At 43.0% G+C, this 12618-nt stretch overlaps 1 protein-coding gene across 8 annotated transcripts in view; it reads left to right on the top strand.

Moving 5' to 3' along the window:
• MCTP2 (multiple C2 and transmembrane domain containing 2) overlaps positions 1-12618 on the top strand; it is a 142232-nt gene that overhangs the window by 28364 nt on the left and 101250 nt on the right. The window contains exon 1 of one of the 8 annotated variants that reach the window (XM_048956637.1): positions 1480-1565. The exons of 5 other annotated variants lie outside the window; for them this stretch is intronic. The gene's annotated coding sequence lies outside the window, so the exon portion shown is untranslated. Of the gene's footprint in view, positions 1-1479; positions 1566-1845; positions 1955-12168; positions 12217-12618 lie in introns of those variants that run through there. 2 more of the 8 variants (XM_048956635.1, XM_048956639.1) reach the window with 2 other exon arrangements.

Below are 12618 nucleotides of genomic sequence, written 5' to 3'. Positions count from 1 at the left end.
GTTTTTCTGTTCTCAGCAAAGTTCCCCTTAAAGCACGTATTTTTAGTTGCACAAGCTAAGTAAAACTGGCTGCTCAGCATTCAGCAGGATTTTGGAAAGCCGTATGCACTCTAGGAGTAGCTGCATATTTGATATAACAGAGACTGTGGTAACCGATACTCTCATTGAAGTAGTGCTGGAACATTAGGAGCTGGCCACTCAAATAAATCAGGAAGCAAAACACAGCTTTGTCAATACTGCCTTTTGCCCAGGTCCTATAAATATCTCGCACATGTGAGCAATAACCTTAATGATGCCTATGTAGCTCCTTGTGCCTCATCCTGTAGGTTTGTGTGGGACTGGCAAATGTGAATTCTTCCTGTCTAGATTTGGTAGAGATGAGGGTGATAATATGCAAAGTTTTTCCCATGTTTTCTTTCAGTGCTTAGTGTAATTGTTCGTTGCACTATGACAGATCCTCACCACATGTGCATGACAATTTGTTTCACAATAGCATAATGTAATTGCATCACCAGGTTTTACTGAGTGGTGTGAGGTGTCACTACATCAGCTGTGCTCTGTAAAGCCACAAAAATGACCAGAGGGATGGAACACCTCTAAAAGGTGACAGGCTGAGATCTGGGGCTGCCTGGAGGAGAGAGGCCTCTGGGGAGACCTGAGAGTGGTTCCCTCAGTATCTAAAAGGGCTGCAAGAAAGGGGAACAGACTTTTTAGCAGGGTCTGTTTGTGAACGGAACAAGGGAAAATGGTTTCAAACTAAAAGAGAGGAGATTTAGATTAGATATAAGGAAGGTGTTTTTTCATATCAGGGTGGTGAGGCATTGGCACAGGTTACTCAGAGAGGTGGTGGGTGGTGGAGATACTCAAGGTCAGGCTGGAGGAGCTCTGAGCACCTGCTCAGCTGCAGGTGTTCCTATTCACTGTAGATGTGTCAGACCGGTTGACAGGGTTAAGGTTAAGGGTTCCTTCCAACTCAAATTATTCCATGATAGCATGTAATCCTTGTGAGCAGAAGATGGGGAGTCAAGTAGATTCCACTACTAGGCTTTCATTTTTACTTACTGTTCTGTGCCTCGTGTAGTGATACTATGTCCAACGGAGGCTGAACACCACAGGAAAGAGCAGTGATGTTTGTCTTGCATGAGACCTTTCAGGCAGGAGTGTGGTGGAGGATGAGACCTATAGAATGCTGCCAGAAACGCACTGCTGCTGAAGTATCATTTGCCTTTCCGTGCTGTGCCATACTGATGGGGGGAAATCCAAGCTTGCTTCAGCTGCAGGCATGCCTGTTCAGTTACCTCACCCAGCCCTGCCTTGATTGCCTTGCCTCAAACACACAGCTGTGCTACTTCACTCTCTCTCTAGGCACCTGAAGATGCAGCCAAGAAAATGTGTTACGTGGCCATGCTGCTGTTGGTTTTCTTTTCTCTTGCCTGTAGTCACGCATGCAATTTCCTTTCCAGCTCCACCCTTACTAAGGGCTGTCCATCACCTTCCCCTTTGCCCACGGACCTCTGGGACAAAACTCACTGGGCTTGGGGGGATGCTCAGGAGACAGAGTGCAGGTGACTCTGCAGAGTGCGGGGGGGGGGGAGGGGGGATTTGGAGGTGGGGAGTGGTGATGGAGGAACAGAGGTATGGGGAATGGTCGTGGAGATGGGGCTGCTCTGAGAGGAGGCAAACAGCGTGATAGGACGCTGCGGTGAAGGAACCGACGGCTGCCGGGGGGGATGCTGCGATAACCGCGGGAGGTGCTGGGAACGGCCCCCACCGGGCCGCGGCGGAGGCGGGGGAAGCGCGCAGGGAGGCGGCGGTGGCACCGCCCCGGGCCAGGGGTGGGAGCGGAGCGGAGCGCGGAGGAGGAAGCGGTGCTGGTAGCAACACGTGCCCTACACTGGGCGAGCAGCGCGGGCGCCGAGAGGTCCGGCTGGAGATGGCCGTGCCCGGCTGGCAGGTAACCCCGTTCGGTCCCGACGCGAGGCTGCGGCTGTTTCTTGTTGTTATCTGCGTGGGGTAAATACAGTGGCTTCTCTTAAAAATCTAAGCCGCTTGTGGGAGCGGGGTTTTATGCTTCTTTTATGGGAATGGGTGGATTTTGTCTGTTTTGCGGCTGGTCTAGTTGTTACAGGACTTTGTTATTACAGCGCTGAAGTATCCAGGGGGAGTAAGTTTGTATTCGCGGCTGTGCGCTAACTCTTTGCTTGGGCTTTGCAACGTGCAGCTTTGGCGATGCAGTGCAAGAGACTCGGAGCAAAGCGGTCTGGGTCGTGTGAATGTTTGTTATCTGCATAAGAAAGTTGCGCTGAAAAAATGCAAATGCCTTTTAGCCGTTCCCTGATTTGATTCGTTCCATTTGCTAACCGGAAAGGAGTTTAGTTAAGTTTAGGCTGTAGTTAATCAAACCGGTTGGTCAAGCAAACAAACCTAAAATAATAAAAAAGGGAAAAAGCGTTCACACCAATACATCAACGTGGCAAAATTGTGTTAAGAGTATCTTCAAGAGAGGCTTAAGAAGTAAGCCAAAACTCTTTAAATAAAGACACCCTGCTTGTAACGAGAAATAATCCGTTTTTTCAGCGGTGTTTGCATAGCACAGCTATAGTAACTGGCAGGGAAATGCTTCATGCCCTTAATGTTACGACATTCACTGGAAGCTAAATTACCTTGACGTGACTTTAAGAAAGTGGAAGTTCTCACCTGGATATTTTGGTGTTAATTTTTTGGTGATTGAGCCATAGAAGTTGTCAGGTACGCTGAAGTAATTTAGGTTGCCTCAGCAATGATCCTATTGAATGGCTGCTTCTGGCTGTCAGGGTGAATGGGAGCATTTGAGTAATAATCCTATTTGTTTGATTTCTTGCTGCTGCTCGCTGCTGTCAGCGAGGCAAAAATGCTTTCAGATGGTGGAGGCTGAGGGTGGATTCAGCATGTGCAGCTCCACTTTGCAATGACTGCAGGAAGAGTTTGAAGAATGTAGTGCAGAAAGGAAAATTTCATTTTATTTAAGATTTTTTTAAAGCACGCTTCATTTTCAATAGAGATGGAGGTGTTAGAAGCATCTTTAACTTTGTTGACATTGAAGAAACCATCAAATAGGTTGAATATGTAGGTTATAGAATCACTTGGGTTGGAAGGAACACATAAAGGCCATCTGTTCCAACACCCCTGCACTGAACAGGGACACCTGCAGATCAATCAGGTTGCTCAGAGCCTGGTTCAGCCTGACATATGCGTGTACATTTGTGTGTATTGAAGCTGTTTATTAAAACCTGAGATGTAACGAGCACCTGCAACTACACTTGGCACAGGTAGGCACCTGAATAGCATGGGGATCCCTAAAATTGACCCCACTGCACAAGGTGGTAGCACAGGGTTGGAGGTTGCTTGTCCCCTCAGCTGTGTTAATTACTACCAAGATTGAATAAGCTTCACTGCAAGGAGCATCAGCTGCAAGACTGGATCAACTTCTTTTTTTTTTTCCGTGATGTCTTTTGCTTGAGTTTAAGCTGTTTGCCAGGTAACTGCATTGATGAAATTCCTCTTATTCGAACAGATAATTGTTTATAATACATGCTCAGGCAAGAATTGTTCCTAAGGATGTTCCTGTCTGTGGTGCTGAGGCCCTCTGGGTTTTGGGGCTGTCTATGGCAAACCAGGTTGGGCTGGCATGCAGCCTGCATCCCGTGGTTACCCCCACAGAGATTTTTCCAGGCAACATTGTACATCTGTTTGGCTGGTTTGGTTTAAGTCAGAGTGAATTGCTCATCTCCTTGTCTCTGAAGAGGGTTTCTTGCTGTTAGCTGAAGGTTGCCATCAGACCTCTGCTAGCTGTAGTGAAATTCACGCACGTGTGCAGCAGCTCAAGGTGCTGCCATGACTGGAGAACCTGTCAGTTTCGGTCACTCATCCCTATACTCTGAATTAATTTTAGTGGGGGGTTTGAATTTTGGTCTCTCTGAGCGGTCTGTGGAGATGTGGGGCCTTCTAGCTCACTCTGGAGGGAAGAAGGAAGCTTCACCTTGGCGGAGGAGGCCAAAGCATGCTAAATATGCCCTAATTTCCTCTGTACTGGTTCTATCCTTGAGTGGAAAATTGCTCCTGATTTCCTCACATCTAGAGGATTTATGTTGGCATCCTTCCCACGTTCCCATTTTACTTCAAGTTGTGTTTATTAGACAGCATACATGCAATAGAAGCTTGCTTTTAAGTGACAGGACCGCTTTTCCCCAGTCTATTCCTATCCACATTAAGCAGTTAAATGTTCCCCAGGTCCTGGGGGACTGTTTCTCAAAATGAAATTGCTCTTTGCAGGATTATGAGGTTGTCAGAGACACAAGTGCCTCCAACTTGCTTTCAAATTGAGTATCAGCCTAACAGCTGCACCTGAGAGTGCCTGCTGATGCTGTAACAATCAAGTGATGGAAGAAAAGGAGTTATTCGTTTTCGGGCAGTTTGGGTCTCTAAATTTACTCTTTTTTTGAGGGGGGGTATCCCATGTCCCATGTAAATGAGAATCCTGAATGAGGGCTGTAGAATCATGTGTTAAGAGAAACTGGGCCAAGTTTCCTGTCCAATTGGCCCAACGATTGATCATCTTATTAAATGCTTGGCAATTTCTCACTTGAAGGAATTAGATGGGTGTAACTACAGGTTTACCAGCATTGCCACAGAGTGGGGTGATTGCTGCGTTGGTGGTTTTGCTCTACCTTAGGCAGCAATTATAAGGAAGTTGTTAATAAAACATTTCATTTGTTAGCTGTGCTCCATCTTCCCTGGGTCTCCAGTACTGTGCAAGTAGTAGGGCACTGTGGATGCACTGTGTGCCTGTCCTGCTCCTAAGGTGAGGAGGACATCACTTCTGAAAGCAAACTGCGCTGTTGCCACCCATGTTACAGCTTGTCTTTCTGTGCTAGGGCAAATACCTTTGCCTGTGTATTTTCATTTGTACTAACTCATCACGTAGCTGTGCTGATGTGAAGCAAGTTCCCGCTAAAAGTATTTGGGAATTAACAAGTTCTGTTATTGTTCATTAAAAATGCAGTCCTTAAAACAAGGCAAAACCTCACACAGACAGTTGGAGACGAGCTGAAAACCATTTGACCTGTCTCTTTCACTTTAAAATTGCTCATTTTTTCATATAACTCAGAATCCGAAGTGAGAATAAATGGCAAAAGTTCAGTGATTTTTTTTTTTTTATTATTTTTTTTTTATTTTTTATCCTGTGTTTCTTGTCAGTGAAAGGAGATACTGGTTTACACACATAACTTACCCATGGAACTCATGAGTGTATAGTATTCCTTTTGCTTATTCTAAATGATTTTCTAAACTTTTAAGACAAATCCGTGTAGGAAAGTGTTCTAGAGATGTTAACCTCTAAGCTGCAGATATGATTTCTAGCTGAAGCAGCCCCTAAATGACAGATTTCTGGAAACCAGGGGATTATTTTGCAGGTGGAGTCTGTATGACTTGCTGATCTTGTATTCTTTTCTCTGAACATCTGCTTTTGGTCAGAGTTAGAGGCAGCTTATTGGGCTGAAGTGGCATTTGGAGCAATGCAGTCCACTTACATGCTATATGGGATAAAAATTTGGAGAGATTATTTTCAGGTCACCATTACTTTGCCCAAAATATCACCCAACAGGTGAATGTTGGATGCAACTTCGATTTTCAAGCTTAGGTGAAATCTGCAGGGGTGTGCATTATACAGTGTCCTTAAATTTTGATCAGTTAGCTGTTTATAACCTTCTGCAAATTAATCTGACGTTTTGCAAGGTTGCCCTGGAGCTGCAAAGTTTCATTGTTTTGTCAATGAAATAATTGAATTATTTTGTGAAAATCAGAAGAATGTTATATTTTTGCTGATGCCACCTTCTGATAAACACTGCACCAGGGCTGACGGTGGCAGATTGTGCCTGTGCTTTCCATTGACCTCAGCTGTTGTCTAAGAAAAACAGACCCTTGAGCTGGGAGCCTTCAAGGCATCGTGTGGAATTTGTGCTGGAACACTTTTAGCTTGGATGTGCATGTTTCCAGCCTCCCTGTCGCCAGAGAGAACCCCACTTGTGTAGGTGGGGTGCATGGGGCAGCCGCCTTTTGGTCTCACAGCATTGCTTGGTGGTAATGCTTTCTGATAGTCCTTAACTGCGAGTAGTTAAATGCTTTCTTTTGGTTTCTTGGTTAATGCGTGGAGAGTTGAGTTAGATTGATGCAGAGGATGACTTTTCTGCTTGCCACATTGGTGCTTGTTTCGTATGTATTTACACAGATGCTCCTTGCTAGCTTGTTTTCACGTTCTGACAAGAACAATTTGCTAAAATACCAGTAAGATAGTGACATAGATTTTAAAATCTTTTTGTTGTTATTCTGTTTACCTTCTAGATCGGGGGGGAAGCATTCGTCTCCTTCCTTTCTGGAAAATACTTGTACCCTTGACCATTCTTCCTGTTACCCACTCCTAAGAGCTCCATTTGTATACTGCAAAGTAAATTCTGCTTCAGCGAAGTCTTTAGGTTGATACAGCCTTCATTGTTTCAGAAATTCTTGGAATTGGGTGGCTTTGCTGCCTTAAAATCAGAGATAAAATCTAATTTAGAGAGAGTTCCAGCTCCGTATAATGCGATAAATTAAAAGATAAAATCTCTGTGGGATTTTCTAGCAAGTGCTTTTATTTCTTTTTTGCTCTTAAATATAGGAGAACTGCTCAGGAACGAAGTTTTAGCTGGGATATGGCGTGTAATCTAGGTTTTTTGGTAATCTCTTTACAGAGATGAGTGAAAATGAGATGGCTATTACAACTTAAGCAGGCATTTGTTTGTAATGTCACTGATGTGGAAGTGGTAATGATTTGGAGCTGTTGGTGAGGACTGGCAGAATTTCTCAACTCACATTACCATGGCTGTGATTTTTTTTTCTTTTTTAAACCTGGCTTATTTGGCTTTAAGTGGGAAGGGGTGATAGTGCTTTCTGCACTGAAATTTTATTGCAGACCAGTTCCCCTTAATGTCAAGCCCTGTTGCATCTGATGTCTTTGACAAATTCAAATGAAAATATCCACATAAATTGAAGTAACACAACTCAGTTCTTTATCGCTGCTTTCAAGTGGAATGTTTTCTGGCATCTTCCCTCATGGGAAACATCTGCAGAAGCAAATGACAGATCATTAATGTTAATTCAATAGCCAGCTTTGTTCCAGGTTTCTTGTACTTGGAAACAATTAACTGTAGAGTTTTGTTTTGCCCTGTTTTCTTTTTTCTTTTTTTAAATACAAGTATTTGATCTCTTACGCTAGTGGATTTCTCAGAACTGATTGTGTGTTTATATTCTAACTCCCTTTTCCCTGCTCAAATAACGGTAATTGTGATGATACAGTTGTGGTTGGGGTGTGACTCCGTGTAAGTGGCTGCATTATGTTTAACTTGATAAAACTATAATTTGGTACACAAAGCTTATTACATGCTAGGTGAGGACATGTGAGTTTTGGATTGGAGCCTGCTTCTTCTGATTCAAGAAGGATTCCTGTTTTTAACATCCACTAAACAATGCTGGATGTCTCATAGTCACATTTAGCCAAAAAAAAAAACCAACCAAAAAAACTATCTGGTCTTTGATAGTAATCAAATGAAAGATCAAGCATTCATCTACTTAGGTGCAGAATTTGTTTGAACCAGAAAACCTCTTAATCTATTTAGGTAACTGCAGGCAGTTCCCATTTCAGGACACTTGTCAAATTACCGCCTCTTGCCTCTATTTGTTAGGCACAGGTAAATGGGATCTGGATAGCTCTTAAATCCTTTAAAAGAATTACTGCATCTTCAAAAGGTTTTTATTGACAGCTGTTGCAAAAGCTTTGTTTATGAGCTCTAAGTGGTTGTAATCTACAAAGAAGAATAGGGCGTTTTGTAATGATGCTAGCTGTATGAAAGCAGCTTTTGGTTAGCATTTGTCAGAAGTAAATAGCACTGATTCATCAACTTTGCTTTTTGCTTGTTAATTGTAGGGTAGGTGATATTAATTTAGGCAATCAAAATTTAGTGGAACGTGTGAATGGGGAATGGTGATGATCACTGGACCGGTTGGTTTGATCTGCTCTGAAATCTCCTGTCTGAAGCTGAATATATGTGAAAGAAGAATTAGAAACGCCCTGTGGTAATGCTGTGAGCAAATGTGCAATTGGGCAGCGTGAGAAAGGTGCTGCAGGCACTTTTTTTTTTTTTTTTTTTTTTTTTAACCAAAATTTGCCCCACCTCACCTGGTGAATTTACCTTGGGTGAATCAAGTCCTTTGGTGTTTTTAAGAGCTGTATAAATTGCTTGGGATTTTTCACATGAATGAGTTGGTCTGGACATAAATTTTGTCTCTGTGGGTCCTTCACCTGGGTACAGCATGGGGACGTGAGAAGCTCTCCCAACTGGGGTTTGTGTTCTTCAGTCAATCTGATATCACTGAAATGGATTAAAATCCAGAAAACTGTGGCTCTTGAATAAAAGTATTCAGAATACTGTTCTGCTGAAGTTTAGGTGTCTCAGGCCAACAGATGAGGTAATCAGCCTGTTGGCATTCAGTGGGAACGGACGATGCTTATGAAGATGCTCTTCAGACAGTCCTAGACAGGACAGAATATTTTGGAAAGTTCTGGTTTTAAAACAAAGAACAGTGAAGAAAATTGCCAGTGACATCAGATTGAATGACCAGAATGACAGTGTAATGTCAGTGAGCCTAATTCCGACAGAATGCACTGCCTGCAGCTAGCTGCAGGGAGGACAAAGATGTGCAACATCGAAGCTCTCCAGGGGGTTTTGTCATATAAATGAATTATCTCAAAAGATCTAAAAGCGAGTTTTTAAGTTACCTGATACAAACAGTCTTTGTGTTTTGTGTAGCTTTTCTGTTTAAGTCTTTACTGGGATGCACCAGAATTAACACCATATGACTTCACTGTAGTGTTGAGGCTCTCTGAACTTACGCAGCTAAAACCCTGAATGGTTCACTTCATTCTTGCATTAAGTGGCGGCAAACCCACATATTTTATTTTTTTATCCTTTTATTCGATCTTCTGATAGTTACTGGAACTGTAGCTTGTGGTTTTCCTGGGATTGATGTCAGTCTGTAGGGGCTCCAGCTTCAGCAAAGTGAAAAACTGGTGTGTAGACTTGGATAGGGTCAGTATGTGATTGCTAACAGATGAGAGTTAAATTTACCAACTTTGTCTGGTCTTCTCAATGGGAAAATTGGGCTGTAACAGAACCCAGAGACAAGTTGCGTGTTTCTTGTTCCTGGAGGCTGAAAACTCAAATGGTGTATGGAAAGATAAACCTCAAAGTTTCACTTCTGTGAGAAATGGCAAGTGGTTAGAGAGACACCTATGCTTAGTCTGTACAATAAAGAAAAAAGAAGTTTAAAGGAGTCATTAGGTTTTTCCTGCCAATTGCATGCTGATCATCTTACTGCTACATCACTTGGAGGGATGGTGTGACAGGTTTTAGTTGCATGCTTTTGCTTTTTAATATTAAAAGTAAGACATTACTGTCTGTCTAGGATGAATCCATTCCCCAGAGCACAGGTATAAATAAGTAGGATGAAGCTCCTTCACTCCAGAATGAAGGCATCCTGATGCATGTGCTCACTTCTCTATCATGTCCTGCTTCTTACCCAGAAGCCAGGCTGGTGTAAGCGAGAGAAATTTTCTTGGCATTTACAGTTAGTTTGTATTATAGCTCTTTTCCACATTTTAACCAAGTTAAATGTATTGCAGCATGTATTTAGGAAGTTAGCAATGCACCTTATGGCTTACTCTTATTATCTAAGTTCCTGTCTTTTTTAGAAGCACAGCATTGCTGATACAATTTTCTTCTAAACTTATCAGCAGGTGTACTGTATCCTTGCTACCTTATGGCCAAGGAATGCTTTCAAATGTGTGTATTTCCAGGAATCTTTCCCCAATCATTTTCTTCTCCTGTCTTATTATTTTCCTTAGTTTCTTATCTCGGTGTCTTTCAAAGTTGAATTTTGGAGTAGCTGAGCCAAATTATGAAGCTCCATAGACTGTTCAGGTATGAGCTTTCCACTTAAATGATCATGACTGTAACATGGGCATAAGTGTGCAGTAGTTTTCAGTGCTCAAGCTTAATTTCTTGGGTAGCTGAGAATTGGGCCTTCCAGCAATGCTGCCCTAGAAAAACACATCAGTGAGAGAGTTGTTTTGTGTCCCTCCAAAAACACTTGTCTGAGGTACTTATCATATGGAGATCAGAAACATATTTACTGTGGCTGTGAATGAGCTCCCTCTGCATGGAGGATCTGATGACTGCTTTGCTGAATGTGAGACATTTGTTTTATTCTTCACTTAAACTTCCTTGTGATTCTAGGTTCTCCATTTCACTTGTAGTGTGGTGACCATCCATCATCGTCTCTGTGCTGTTATGTGGTCACACGTCGTGTTCTGGGTTGTGTGACAGCGTGAGAAATGGCACTGAAAGCCTCAACCATTTCCTTTCACCAGAAGCTTCCTGGAGGATTCATTCTCTGCAGCTTTTCCAGTCTCACCTTTCCCAGTGGCAATGCCTGATGCAATATACCCAGATGCAAGGATTTGCTGTGCAAAGGCTGGTGGTTCTTATCAAGCTAGCATCAAGCCCTTTCTTCTGATAGAAGGTGTTCAGTTTGTGCCCCTTTGGTAAACTGTCATTACAGGATTGTGCAGAGCTTTGAATAGATCTTTTCTCTGTAGCCACTGACTCTTCATAAGTGGTTTGACAGTGATGGTTGTTATTTAGGGAACACACACAAGTGATTTGCATATAAACACAAACTTTTTGGTTAAAAAAAAAAAAAAAAAAAAGATACTTCAGTGCTTGTAAAAGGCGCTGCCTTACTGGGCCTCCTCTGGAAACGAGTCTCCAGTTTCCTTCCTAGGTTTGTTTTCCCTGTGAGTTATGGAAAGGGATGATCTATTTCTGTGAACCTCTTGTTACAAAAATATACTTCTTGTTATGAAGGACGCGATCAGCTTGAAGGGGAGAGTGAGGGAGAAGACTGCAGGCCTGAATTCCCTCTGGAGCTGCTGGAACACGTGATGCTGCCTTTCTTCTCTTGTACTGCTCCTCGTGTGAGCCATGGCAAGCCTTCCATTTTTCTATGTATTCTAGATGTCACTCTGCCAGTACCTGCTGACTTCCCACATCACTCCTCCCCCTTGCTGCATCCCTCTTCTCATACTCCTGGGTGTGCTCTGCACCAGGTACCACATTTCCAGGGGTGTGATTGGAATCAATGTGGCAAGTTAGAGAATCCAGTTTTAAGGAAACATTCCACTTGCTGGCCTGATCTCTGCACATGGCACAGTGCCTTTGAGGGGCAGCATTCCAGGATTTTGCTTGGGGTGTGATTTGACGTGCACCAGCCCCTCCTGTGATGGATGGCTGCAGGAGGCAGAGCTTCGTGCCCAGGTGTCCCTGGGGAGGTGTGATGCTTGGTGGGGAATGACATTATAAAGAATGTATCTAATTGTAGCACCTTAGTGCAGTCCTGCGAATTAGATGGGAAGAGGCCTTCTGGCATGCACAGGTACAATTGTAAGTGAAAATATTTTGAAGGAAATTGAAAGAGTGGAAGGAAATTGTGAAATATTTTTAGAAAAATGCAGCCAAGCGCTTCCTCCTTCATTTCCCCGCATACACACTCATCATTTTTCTTTCGTTTCAGAATAGGCAGAAACAAACCGAAAGCAGTACTTACACAGCTGTAGTCAGGTGCAGGTATTTTTTTTTTTCTTCAGCAGCTTTTGCTATCAGGTACTATCTTAAGGTGCTTGAAGCAGCTGGTGGGTCTGTTACTTCTACTTGCTGTCTGCTCGTAAATGGTCAGATGAAAGCTCTGCAGATTGTACAATGGAGTTGGAACATCCTTGTTCATTTCATATCAAAAATGGAGGAAGATACGTGCTCGTTTTGTGGTTTTGTTAAGATGGAGCTCGTCGTGTTTGAGCAAATTGAGAAATGAAGAGTCAGGCATGGGATCCAGATACCCAGAGCCTGAAAACTGTGTGGGATCTGAGGAGGATCGAGGTACGACATAAAAACCAACAACCATAATTAAGGAGAGTTTTATTCAAGATGCCTTGATCGCTCAGAACAACCATTCTTCTTAAGCTTTGTGTTTTGCTTTAGTTCTATGTCCTTCTGCAGCAAAAGCCGTAGGATTCTTCCTTGTATCAAGAGAGTAAGTTTCCTTTGGTTATCTTATTTCCATTCAAGTTAACAAAATTGTCTTCTGTGAGCATGAGTTTGGCATCATCAGGTCATATTTTTAAAAATTCTGCATCCTGGTGTGCTTTGCCAATGAATCTGTAACAGTAGCACAGACTGACGTGGATGGACTTGCGTTATCTGAAGCCCTGAAAGGGAAACCTGAATCCAAACGCAGTGGCAAGATTTGGGAGCTGGCCAAGACCTGACCCTGCTTTTGCAGCTGCCTGTGCAGTGGAGATGTTAGCTACACTTTAGCAGTGTGCTCCCTTTGATGCTTGTTAGTACTAAAAATAATTCTGATACTGATTTCCCCAGGGTAATTAGCCTGTGCAGAATCAGACTGAGATTAGACTTCTGGTGCTGTTGCAAATTT

Source organism: Lagopus muta, chromosome 10, assembly GCF_023343835.1.
Source record: "Lagopus muta isolate bLagMut1 chromosome 10, bLagMut1 primary, whole genome shotgun sequence".
Taxonomy (NCBI): Eukaryota; Metazoa; Chordata; class Aves; order Galliformes; family Phasianidae; genus Lagopus; species Lagopus muta.
The sequence above is the reverse complement of the archived record's forward strand: the minus strand, read 5'-3'. Positions and strand labels throughout refer to the sequence as shown.